A 13,403-nucleotide genomic window follows, 5' to 3' on the forward strand; every position below is an offset into this window, starting at 1 on the left:
GAATACAGTACAGATGTAAAAAGAAATAAGATCTTATTATACTATATTACACAGAGATCCCCACGATATATAATTTAAGTGAAAAAAGCAATGTGCAAAACAGAAAACAGTATATATAGCGTTACGCTTTGTGTGATAAAGTGGTATATGTATATATATATTTTTTCCATTTTTGCAAAACTAAATAATGAAAGAATAAGCCAGAAACTAGTACAAATAATTAGTCATCAGGGAAAGCACAATAAAAGCACAGTGAGACACTTACCAGAAGGGATAATATTACTAAGACAGAAATTATCAAGTGTTGGCAAGGATGAGGAACAAATGAAACTTTTGTACATTACTGGAAGAAGCGTAAATTGGAACATCCACTTATAGAAACTCTTTGGCAATATCTACTAGAGCCTGAACACACACACATGCCATATGACCCAGCAATTCTACTCCTGGGAATATACCCACCAGAAATACATATGTACATGGAAAGACACATACGAGAATGTTCTAAGAAGAACTGTTGGTTAAAGCCCCAAACTAGAAACCCTTACCTCCATCAACAGCAGAATGGATAAATTACGTTATGCTATATATGCAATACAGTAGAATACATTAACAGCAATGAAAAAGAGTGAACCCTTCTATTTTATACAACAACGTGGATGCATCTCATAAATAGGCTGTTGAATGAAAGAAGTGTAACACAAAAGAATGCATACTGTATTATTCCACCTATATATAATCCTACGTCTGGAAAAATTAATCTATAGTGTCTGAAGTCAGAACTGTTGTCTCTGGGAACAAGGGTGGCATAGAGTCAGAGGGGCAAAGGACAATTTATGGGATGCTAGAAGCTTTCTATTTCTGCATCGGGGTGGTGGGTACATGGGTGTTTTCAGCTTACAGGAGTTCGTGAAGCAGCATGCTCCCTCTGAAGGGGGGGGAGAACAGGTGGAGAAGACGGGAGGCAAAGTCAGACTCTTCTGGATCTACCTCATTATACAGTTTTGGCTTTGGAATCATGTACATGTTTTATGTAGTCAAAAGACGAATTTAATAGAAAGACGAGAATGTATAGGTGCATGTGTTAAATGGAGGTAATTAAAACTATGTTTTGCCAGGTGTTAAATTCCAATGATGAATGTCTATACATATATTTTTTTTCTTTTTTTCTTCTAAGGGTACTCTGTAGCAGGCTGTTCTTTCAGGATTTAACGTAAGTCTGAAGATGGACGAAGCCGAGTCCTCTGAAATGCTAGAATGATAATTCTAGGTTGGTCTAACAGCTTGAAAAGGATCGTGAATACTAAAAACTCAAAAGCTCCAGCCGTAGGGAAACAAAGACAGAAAGAGGAACAGCTGGAAAAGTGCTCACTATTATCCAGAACAAACAGAGGTACTGTGGTTAGGCACGTACCAACCTGATGGCCTTTGGAATAAATGCCCACACAGAGCCCCCACTCACTTGGCCCCGGGCTTAGGCCATTTTTCAGAACGTTTAATGCTGACAACTGCAGAACTGTGCAAAATGTGAGTGAAAAAGACGGTCAGGGGATTCACAAATGTTTTTTTTTTTTTTTATCATGAACTTTAGCTGCTGCTTCTAACTACTTCACGCCAAACATTTTCCCAAATGGTCCCAATGGAAAATGTCCCCTGATGGAGGATGAAAGATAATGGGAAGAAGCCTAGAGTTCTCATCTTGGGGAGAGGCAAGAAATGTAATTATACCGGTATATACAGTGAGCAATTTGGATCCAATCTGTAGAGAAGTCTGACCGCACCCCCATGGATATTACACCATAAATGGGATCGGGAGTTTGAACATCCCTTTAGTTAGAGGGTTCAAATTCAGTTCTGTACTTTACTAATTTTGTGACCTTGGCTATGTTCCTTAATCTCCTTGGACCTCAACTTTCTTCATCTGTAAAATGATAAGAAACCCTATTGAACTGTTCTAAGTTTAGATCGGATAAGGCACACGGAGTTTCTAGCACAGGGTGTTTAAGACACACGAACATTACCATGTTACCACACTATATCTTCTCTTTATGCATTACTAACTAAAAAAATAAGTAAAACAAGGAGTGGAATGGAGTCACACTTATTCACCACCTCCTGTTCATTAGATGCTTCAGCAAGCATTTAAATAGTATAAGATTTTATTTATTTTATTACATCTTTACAAAACCCTTATGAGGTTACAAAGGAGGAAATGCTGTTCAATGTCACAAGGCCAATAAGGGGCAGAATGAGGTTTTGAGCCCACAGTCCTCTGACTCCAGAAATTATTTTTTCTGTGTCTACAAGGAAGCAATCATCAGGATGAAAAAAGAACATCAGGAAGAAAGTCGGTGACTGCCAGGAAAGCATTCATCAGTCATTCATAAAGTAGCTCCCCCACACACAGTAAGAACTAAGTGAAAGGGCTAACTCCCTCTTAGAACGGACAGAGACAGTTATCTTTGGGAGATGGAGGCGGGCTGGAATTGATACAGTGTGGGCAAATCGGAGGTGGTGGCCTCGAGAACTGTGCCTGGCACAATAAAAAAGTAAAAGAAGACATTTAACACAGAGAAAAGGGTCCTCAGTCATTATCAGTCCTCTGGGTGAAGCTGAGGTCAGCACTTAAGGGGTCAAGGCAAACAGGAGGACTTGGGCCAAAGAACATATGTTCTAAACCAAAGCCAGGGATCATAGAATAAAATATTAAAATTGTCTTGAAAAATCCAGGCAAGACTAACCGTTCCTATAGACATAAGCAAAAGGCTGGGCAGGGCTCATAAGTGGAGGAGGAGAATACGCATAAGGCATGGACCACTGCAGTTCAGATGGGGCATCACAATAAACCGGGAGGGAGGGAAATATGGACTAAGCAGGGAGACACCGTCAATTTCACCTGTGAATCCCAAGACAGTGGCTGTTCCCTACCATATCCGGTTTTAGCTAATTAAGCTAAGAAGAGTAGGTATTTTCTGGATCACATTATAAAATGTATTATTTACTAGGAGCCCTGAAACCTTGTTTTAGGGAATGTGGGACCTACCTGAAAATTATCCTGCTGTCAATGGTAGTTAGGGAAATAAGCTCCAGTTGTTGATTACGAAAGAGTTGTGGTCCAGATATGCCTCAAGGGGTGGCCACACCTCAGAAAAATCCCCGTGCTTCGTAGGTAAAGACATTTGATTGTGTTGCTCATGAAAAGATGGCCAGTATCTTAGGACTGACTCATTTATGAATTTCGAAAGAGAAATATGGCTGCATGAAGCTATTCTGATCATTCCCTCCCTGTGGGAAAAATCTGCCCAGGTAGTTGCAGAAGAAAGTGGCTTGGCACACACTGAATCAGAGAAACAGTAATTAGTTTGATAATGTAAGTGGTAGTGACATCTGGGTGTGAAAACTCTCTCTGGTGATAATAATTAATACCAGCTAGCATTTATTGGGATCTTATTGCATGTCAGGCATTGTACTCAACACTTTATATCTCATTTAATCCTCACCCTGTGAGATTCCTCACGGCCGAGATGAGATATACCTGCCAAGCAGATGGCATATTGATGTCAATTAGTCTACCTATGGTTCTCGTAAACACATGCCAACAAATTTTCTCTCTGATTCCACTGTACCAAACTCCACTAACCCTGCTTGCTAATGCTGTGTGCCCACCCTTGCCTGAACAACACTCCTGAGGTTAGCAAGGCGCACCAGCAGGCATGTAAACTACAGAATAACATGGAAAATTTTCCAAAGAATCAATCTTACTTGATGGTAAACAAGTCCAAATATTTTTATGTGAAATGAACTGGATATATTATTGAAAAACAATGAAAAATTTGAATGAATTGTGAAGGACAAACCTCAAAGAAATTTCATCCTTAAAGTAAAAATCTTGAGATTTTTCTTTCAGGGCACTTGGTGGAAAAGTTTTAAAATCATAGTCTAACACAGAACAGTTTAGTAGAACTGTTTCCTGAATCATAATCACACATTTGCCAACCTTCTTACAACACTGCCTGGTTCAACTTGAGTGAATTAGGTGTTTTAAATTTCATGAGGGACGCCTGGGTGGCTCAGTCAGTTGAGCGTCTGCCTTTGGCTCAGGTCATGATCCCGAAGTCCCGGGATTGAGCCCCACATTGGGCTCTCTGCTCAGTGGAGAGTCTACTTCTCCCTCTCCCTCACCCTGATCCTTCTCTCTCTCTCTGTCTCTCAAATAAATAAATAAAATCTTTTATAAATAAATAAATATCATGAGCCCCATTAGCTCTTAGGTTCTGCCTATAGAGAGTGAAGTTTATCCATCAACATTTTTTTTCAAAATTAGAGTGTATTATTTCTCTGACCCAACAAGGAATGTAAGATTTGTTGTGGAAAGTTTTGAAAATCTAGAGAAACATAAAGAAAAATATTTAAGTGCCTTAAGCTCATCAATAGGAAATAAGACTGTCAACATTCTGACTGTCAAATATTGTTGAGTGTCTGCTATGTGTCCAGTTACTATTCTAAGTTTTGAGGCTACGTTGTGTATTAGACAGTCAAAATCCCTGCCTTCAAAGACATCCTATTTCTTCATTCTTATAGTTATATTATGATAGAGAGATATACAAACACACATGCATACATGCATATTTTTATGAGACTTGAATACTACTACACATATTCTTTTATTAGTTGACTTTTTATTTAACAATGTTATAAACATGAGTTTATTTTATTACACATTCATCCACACTATAGTTTTTAAAAGCTGCAGAGTAATTTATTTTAGAGACATGCTCTATATTATCTAATAAACCTACATCTTATTGTTGGGAGTTTAGGTTGTTTTCAATTTTTGTTCTTATAAACACACTAAGACTAACATTTCTATAGACACATTTTTGTGTGTGTGTATATGGTTATTTCCTTTGGATGAATTCTTTTCAGATCAACGTGATCCTCTTTATGGGTCAAAGATCATGCATATTTTCAAGACTTTCGATGCGTCACCAAATTATTCCCCAGAAAGATTTATACCGGCTTCTATTTCTAAAAGCAGTTTATGATAATGTCTATTTTCCCATACCATCAACAACATTAGGTATTTATTATCAAGATTTTTAAACCAACTTGTAGATGAAAATTTGTTTCTTGTTTTAATTTGCTTTTCTGATTTCTCTTGCGGTTAAGCATTCATTGGTCTCTGTAGTTCATCTTTGGTGAATTGCCTTTTCATGGCTATGGCCCTCTTTCTATTAGGGTAGTTCTCTTTTTCTCTCTTATCTAAGGGCTTCTTTTCTTTTAAATAAAATATATGAGGACTTATTGTCTGCCACATATGATACTGCTAATTTTCAGTTTATAACTTGCATTTTATTTACTGAGTTTGACTTTGAGGAGTTTTTAAATTTTATGTGGTCATATTTATCAATAATTTCATTTTATAACTTGTTCTGGTTTGTAGCTTAGAAAGGCCTCTCCCAGGGATGCCTGAGTGGCTCAGTCGGTTAAGCGTCTGCCTTCGGCTCAGGTCATGATCCCAAGGTCCTGGGATCGAGCCCCGCATCAGGCTCCCTGCTCCACGGGAAGCCTGCTTCTCCCTCTCCCTCTGCCTGCCGCCCCCCCTTCTTGTGCTCTCTCTCTCTTTCTGTCAAATAAATAAATAAAATCTTAAAAAAAAAAGAAAGAAAACCCTCTCCCACGTTAACATCTGTTACCTTTCCATTCTTTCTAACTTTAAAGAATAACATCACAAAATGTATTGGACACATTCTGAATATCTCCCAGATTTGAGAGAAGCAATATGATCCTTCAATTTTCAGCAGAAACTGGGGGGGGGGGGGTTAACGACAGAGAGGAGGGGCAAGTCGTGCTCTGAGGAGGGCATATTACTGTCTTTTCTCTCCAGAAAGCAACTGGACTCTAATCCAGTGGCCTTGGGTAGGGCCCCAAGAATTTGCATTTCCAACAAGTTCTAAGATGAGGCTTGAGGCTGCTCTAGTATATAACAATAGATGAGAACACTGGAATTCCTTAATGTAACAACCAATTTAAAGGATGTATTCCTCTTTTTCTAATGTAATAACTTGCACTAATCTGACACATGAAGATAAATTTAGGAGTCTGAGCAAAGTTTCTCTACTGTGCCTGTCCCCACTCAGCAATGGCCACTCAATACCTAGCCAAGTGAGGAAGACTGTGTCCAGACCCTGAGTTTTCAGATCTCCATGGCTCCCTACACACCCAAGATGCTCCTGAAGTCATTGGCCCAGGTCTGGTTCTGCTGGAGTGCTGGGAGAGGGTCCATTCTTTCCTGCTTCAGTAACTACTTTGTAGATAACCTCTGTGATGAATGGAATGTCAGACTCTCCTCTGAGCTAGAAAGTGTTTTTGGTTTTCTTTTTCTTTTTAAGTAGCAAACCAAATTCCCACTTCTGAGATTTATATTTATTTTCAAACTAAGAAATTATAACAAGTCAGACCTTAAAGCCAATTAATATCACCATTCCTCTCATCTCCATCATCCCTGTCTAGATGCAAGCCCCCAGGGGCTTAACTTTCAATCCACATGCTCTTCAAAGACTGGTTGGCTAGGTCTGCTTACCCTCCCCGTCATTTCTGCTATGTTTCTGAAATCCCTCCTCTATCTCCTTCCATGTTTTCCCCACATTTGGGAGTCATCCCAAACTCTTTCCTTAATCCCCACATCCAGACACCAAATCTGGGAGTGGATGCCCTCTCAATGTCTCTCAAACCTGTCCATTCTTTTCATCATTGTTGCAACCGCCTTAATTCGAGCCCTTCAAGATCCATCCCTTGAAAAAGCAGCGTGGTACAGGAAAATACAACACCAATGACTTGGTATCAGACGGACCTGTGCTTGGCTCACATCCACTATTTACTAATGGCCTGACATTGGAACAATTCCGTGATGTTTCCTAGGCTTTCTCTTTGTTAAAATGGAAGTCAAATCCATCTCACAGGCATGCTGTGAGGGTTAATGAGATAGCATGTGTGAGAGACTTAGTATGCTGCTCCACTGAGCAGGTCTTCCAATTGGTTTCCTCCCTCTACTCATTTTTTGGTTCTTTGGTTTTGATCAGTGTTTCCTAACAGATGCAAAAGAGCAGCTTTTCTGAATCAGAAATCTGCTTTTTTAAAAAAGCAATTAGTGTCTTACTTTTGCTCACAGGACAAAGCCACTCCCAAAGGTGCTTCATTCACTGCCCTCCATCTGCCTTTGCAGACTCATCTTCTGTGTCTCCCCTTCTAGATGCTTCCTGAAGTTACACACTCCTCCGAAGACACCTTCAGACCTTCCTGACTTCCCAGTTCTGGGCATTATTGCAATATCCTTCTCTTTCCCCAACTTTGTGCACCTAACTCCTTGCTGTTCATACCTAAGTTCCACTTGAAGCATTTCCAACTCTAAGAATCTTTCTCTGAATTATTTATAATTGATCTTACCTCTTTTTTTTGTCACTACTACACTTGGTATAAAACATGACTACATCTTTTATAACACTGTAGTATGATTATTTGTGTGTCTATTTCTCTACCAGACTCCGAGTTCATTGAAGATCGAGATCACACACTAGATAGCCTGATATGGCCAACACCTAACAAATACAACCAACTTCACTCTAACTCCTCTAGACCTTATTGCACTTTGTATTGAATACGTTAAAATAAACACACATCCCATAATTCATATAACTTTTTTGCTATGATATTTTAAAATAATTTTATAATTTTGCTTTTAAAATTATTTAGCTATGAATAACTGGTGTAATTCTCAAAGGGCTATGACTTCTAGGCAGTCATTAAGCAGACTCACCATTCTCCCAAAGTAGGAAACCTGACCTAGAAATTATTTTTAAATATAATGAAATGTTAAATTAACAATCATATTTTGCAAATATTTAGTAAAAATAGTTACTATTTTAAATTGAGTCATGTTTTTTTTTGTCTCTTTCTTTTTCTTTATTTAAGTTTTTGGAACCCACAGTGAAGTTTTTTAGCTCTCAGATATTTTCATAGCCCTGAAAAGCTTGTGGACCATAAAGGTTGTTTTTATGGAATGTAATCGACATGATGCTTTTGCTGATACATACTGGGTATTAAATAAATAATAACTGTTTTGGTGGATTAATAAAAACTATGTGGCCTTTTCGCATTTTTTTTATTTTTTGCTACCATTTATTTAGCCTTTACAGAGTGGCTGGCACTGTACTAAGTTATTTTTACATATATTAACCCAATTATACTCATCATTATCTCCATTGTTACAGATGGAAAATCCTGATTCTCAAGGATATTAAGGAATTTGCCCACTCAGTTCATCAATGCCAGAGCCAAGATTCACCAGATTGTCTGACTCTAAGGCCATGTCTTAACCATTACACTATATCATCTTTTTATTTTTTCATTTATTTATTTGAGCAAGAGAGCGGGCATGAGCAGGGGAGAGATGCAGATGGAGAGAGAGGAGCAGACTTCCCTGCTGAGCAGGGATCCTGATGTGGGACTCGATCCCAGGACTCCAGGATCATGACCGGAGCTGAAGGCAGACGCTTAAATGACTGAGCCACCCAGGTGCCCCTACACTATATCATCTTTAGTAAACCCTTTAAACAATCTGACTGACAGCTTCCTCACTCATAAACTAGAAATAATTATAATTTCTCTTCCTCCCCCTCTCAAAAAATATATATCTATATAGATATATATATTTTGAACATGAAATGAAGAGTGTCTAGCATTGTACTGGGACATAGTCGGTATTCAATAAATAATTTAAGTAGTTTGCTAGGGACTGAAAACAATTCTGCTGTGCTAGAATAACAAGAGGTGAGCTTGGTACTCCCTATTATGTGCTCCCATAGCAGCTGGACTTTCATTATTGAAGCACCTGTATTGAATCTAATGCATTTGCTTGTTTTAATTGTCTCCCTAACTATACTATGAGCTTCATGAGGGCAAGACTTATGCCTTAGTCACCTTTGTACTCATGTTCCTAACATACATATAATTAAGTGCTTGAGAGAAATATTAGTTGAAATTGTTAATTTATAAGCACCTACCTGGTGTAAATAACACCAGGAAAAAAAGTAGAAATCAAATCTTTTGCCAAAAAGTAGCCTGCACTCTAGTTGGGGTAAAAAAATTATAGGACAATGTTTCCAAAGCAATAGGTACTTGAATTATTTATATAGTAACAACTCATAAGACCTTACCACTTTTTCTGTTCAAAGAATCCCAGAAAGGACATAATAAGAAAAAATTGCCGTAATTCTGCTAATATTCTTTTAGCATACTAAGACATCATTAAAATGTTAGAAGAGAATAAAAAAAAATCAAGCCCAGAATAAAATGCAAATGATACTAATCTAATCAGTCATGTTTGCTGTCATAAAGAAGTCCACATGATTACAAAATATTTCACATATTGTGTGAACATTATTATAGACTGCATCATCATCATTAAACACACATCTGTGTAAGGCAGTCTGCTAGGTACCATGAAAAAGTCTTTAATTAAAACAAGTACAATCCCTATACTTTGGGAATCAAATTCACTCAAGTCATCCTTTCTTTAAAAAAAAATGTTTCCTGATACTTTTTTTTTAATTTAAAGAATAACTTGAGCAACTGAATTCTATTGATACTTCCATTAACTTTCATAAATTTTTGAGCGTAAAAGCTGAATCCTAAAGAACATCGATTCAACCAAGGTTTCATTTGTCATGTATTAATTTACACTACATCTGCTCATTTATATCTATACTAATTTTTAGATATTCTTTATAAATGATAACACTTTGTCGTGGATTTCACTTGTATTTCTAAATTTATCATTTGACTTTGTTTATGGCATCTTTTTCTCCAAATAATTTTATGTAGCCACAGTTTTTAGTCTTTTCATTACAGTTTCTGTCCTGGTATGATGGTGTATTTTCTTTTGGTCACTCACATGGTTTAATCTTTTAGATTTAACTCTTCAACTGGAATTTATATTGTGGATGGTACTTTAAAGACATTTTGCCAATTATCTTCACACCATCTTTTTGAGTATCCAAACTTTCTCTAGCTATTATAAACAATAACTTTTGAACTCCCAGATTTCTATATATACATAGGTCTATGTCTTGACTATTTTGCTCTATAAATTTATCCATCTATTCTTTCTCCTATACTCTATGTTTCAATTACTTTGGTTTTATTTAGCAATAATCGCGCCTCTGATAAGCCTCATTGGCTACGATACTGCCACTGCGCAAAGCTTACTTTGGTTTTATATTTAAGTTTCTGGTAATGCACATTTTGTTGCTATTTTGATTGGGATATTTGCTTTTTCAGTTTAATTTTCTATCTTGCTATTATGTCTATGGAAATGAATTACGTTTTGTATGTTTTGATCAGATCTGATTCTCTTTCAAATCTTTTTTATTTTATTAGTTCTTTTAGCTGATTATTCATCTAGAGCTATAGTTTTATCATCTGTAAATAATGATAACTTTGGCTCTCCTTTCCAATATGAATATCATATCTCTTCTCTTTCTTATCATATTGCACTGGCTAGAAATTCCAGATCAGTGTTTAACAATAGCAGATATAATGGAAACTTCGTCTTCTTGAAGAGGAAAGATTATCAATTAAGAATATTCCTGGCTTATAATTATGCACTAAAGATAATTAGCAAATGGTCATTTGCTGTTTTACAACTACTGTGAAAATAATAATAGCCAATAATTTCTCTTTGCTCTGAGCAAGCATTTTACAGGTTTAATTTTTAATCCTGAAATATTCTGTAAGGTAGGACTATTATATCTGTTTTGCAGACGAAAAAAAAAGAAAGGCTTTCATATATTGAATAACTTGCCCAAGGTTACCCAGCTTACAAGAAGTAAATCTAGAAGCAGAACCTAAAGCTCTTTGATTCTAAAACTCTCACACCCTATTACCTGCATTATACAAATACCATCTTGCCTTAATTCTGGAATACATAAATAGATATCTCTGGGCAACTGGTATATGTTGCAGTGATACACTTTAATACATTTTAAGTATGCATTCAACTCAAAAGAATTATATATTGACTTAGAATGAGTGAATTACAGTCATCACTTCTTGATTTAAAAAATTGGAATGAGTTAATCAAATAAATGTTAAGTACCTACAATATGTCTGTATCTTCATAATTACCCAACTACCATATAATCATATGATTGTATTGTGAGTTAACATTTCATAAGCATATAACTTCTCCCGCAAATAGATTGTCTATAAGTCAGAACTCTGTTAGTGACAAGTGATAGAAATCCAATTCAAATTAGTTTAAGTTAAAAATCGTCTTGTGAACTTATGTAACCAGCAGAGTCCAGGGTTGGCCTCAGGCATGACTAAATCTTCCTTTCCTGAGTTTCTGCAAGTGTTGATTAAAGGAAAGAAAAAAAAAATCTTTCTCCTTACTGTAGTATATAAAAATCCTAACTTTCCTCGATTTAGGTAACATGCCTACTTCTTGGACTAAACATTGTGGCTGAGGGGAGGGAGTCCTCTGATTGGCTATGCCTAACTCCTATGACTTGAGAGGTTGGGAAGAATACCAGGATTAGCAGCCCTCCTGGAATTTAATGTAGCGAGTAGTGACAGAAACATTTCCCTAAAGGAAAAGAGAAGCTGCAATTATCAGAACATAAGGAAAGGAACATTGGTTAGATAAAAATGAGAGGCATCCATCATAAATTATAAGCTCTTGTAAGTCAACCAAGTTTCTTTCACTTAGTTGTATCCCTCATAACAACCAGCAAAGCAATTATCCATGTGGATAGAAGACATTCAAACAAGGCATAAATAAAAACAATATATACATACAAAAATAATTAAATAGATTCAGAATCAGCCATGAATCTCCCTTGAGACAACTGGATTAGCACATATGACTTGATTATGTTTTCTCCCTAAGGTAAAGAAATGTGTGAGGTATGAATCAAAATGTGCCCCTTTCTTGTGTCACCTGTTGCATTCTCTGAGAGGCAAACTCTGAGACAGTCCAGTGTGAAGTTCAGTAGGTGCACTTGGATGAACGCCTGTGGAAGGAAGGGAAGGTAGCAAGATTAGGCCGAGGGAGAAATCAATGTGGAATGCAGGCCTGAACAACAGTCTTAGCCGATTCCATAGGGAAGTTGAGTGAAAAATGACTTCTCAGCAGCTGGACCTTTAGATCCCCTACCCTCTCCATCAGTCATTTAATGTGGATCACCCCGGAAAGGGCTCGGGGCATGCATTTGAGCATGTGCGCTTGCTGCAGCTCTGGGGATCCCCGAAGGGCTCACAGGAGCTGGAGCCTTTCTTCTGACAGCTCTCCTGCACCTGGAGTAACAAGTCTTTCCTTGAAGCATATCTGGGGAGTGTCGCTCTGCAACTACCACATTCTCTAAGGAAGGTGAAGTTAACAGGCAATAAAAAAAAAAACAAAACAAAACTACAGGAATAGTTTCTGTAATACTCTGTTATCGGTAATTTACATACATGTGTTTAAAAAGTATTTCACTTAATCCTAGCATTATTCTTTACTAGTAGAGAAGGGGATTTCCACATCATGAAGCTGAATTGATGTTCTCCATTCCTTTCTTACTTGTACTATAAAACCATCTTCAGTGCAATGTGTTGACAGCTAGACAATGGCCGTGTACTTCTAAATGAGTAGAAGAAACTTTTCTTAGTCTTTTTTAAGGTGTTGTTTATTTACTATTTTATTTATTTCTCTTTTATTTCTTGAAAAGCCTAGTTCAGAAAAATTTGCACTTTTCTATAATACAGTTCTACTATAACAACAACAAAAATAGCCTTTCCACAAATGCTACATTATTCAAATACACATTCACAGTAAGTTTGAAAATCGTGGTGATGAATCCAAGTTAAATGACATGTTACAGAGAACCCTTAATTGTGGGGACTTGTAATTCCAGTTGAAAGGACCTGAGAGTTACAAAGCACTCTGTGTATGAGGTGTGGGAATGAGCAGGAGCTTTGCATTCTAACTGACTCGAACACTTCTAGTTCTGGAGCCTTGGGAAGGTTAACTTTACCCCTCTTCACTTGTTTCCTCATTTGTACAGTGATGGTGACAATAATGACTCAAATGGGATAAAAAGACATAAAACACTGTCTGCTACAAGGTGTGAGCTCAATAGGTAGTCATTCACTTATCAAAACGGGATTTTTTTAAAGACCTGGACTTTCATATTTATAAGCAGCTGCTATCTTAAGAAGAAATAAAGTGCTCTATATTGTCTAACATGAAGATGGCCTCACTTTAGAATGGACCATTAAGTTCTTGGACTTTTTAACAGCCAAAGCGGCTTGCCCTGACCACCGCCTATATACACACCTATATACCTGCTTCTATCTTTGCTCCC

The 13,403-nt window shown here is 37.1% G+C and overlaps 1 pseudogene; it reads right to left on the bottom strand.

The window, feature by feature from the left end:
* Positions 1-10,189: 10,189 nt before the first annotated feature.
* LOC114221266 (U4 spliceosomal RNA) lies at positions 10,190-10,263 on the bottom strand (annotated as a pseudogene).
* Positions 10,264-13,403: the final 3,140 nt, after the last annotated feature.

This window comes from Eumetopias jubatus, unplaced genomic scaffold (genome assembly GCF_037043125.1).
Source record: "Eumetopias jubatus isolate StellerSeaLion01/CBP00866 unplaced genomic scaffold, mEumJub1_p1.0 scaffold_14, whole genome shotgun sequence".
In the NCBI taxonomy this organism is placed as follows: domain Eukaryota; kingdom Metazoa; phylum Chordata; class Mammalia; order Carnivora; family Otariidae; genus Eumetopias; species Eumetopias jubatus.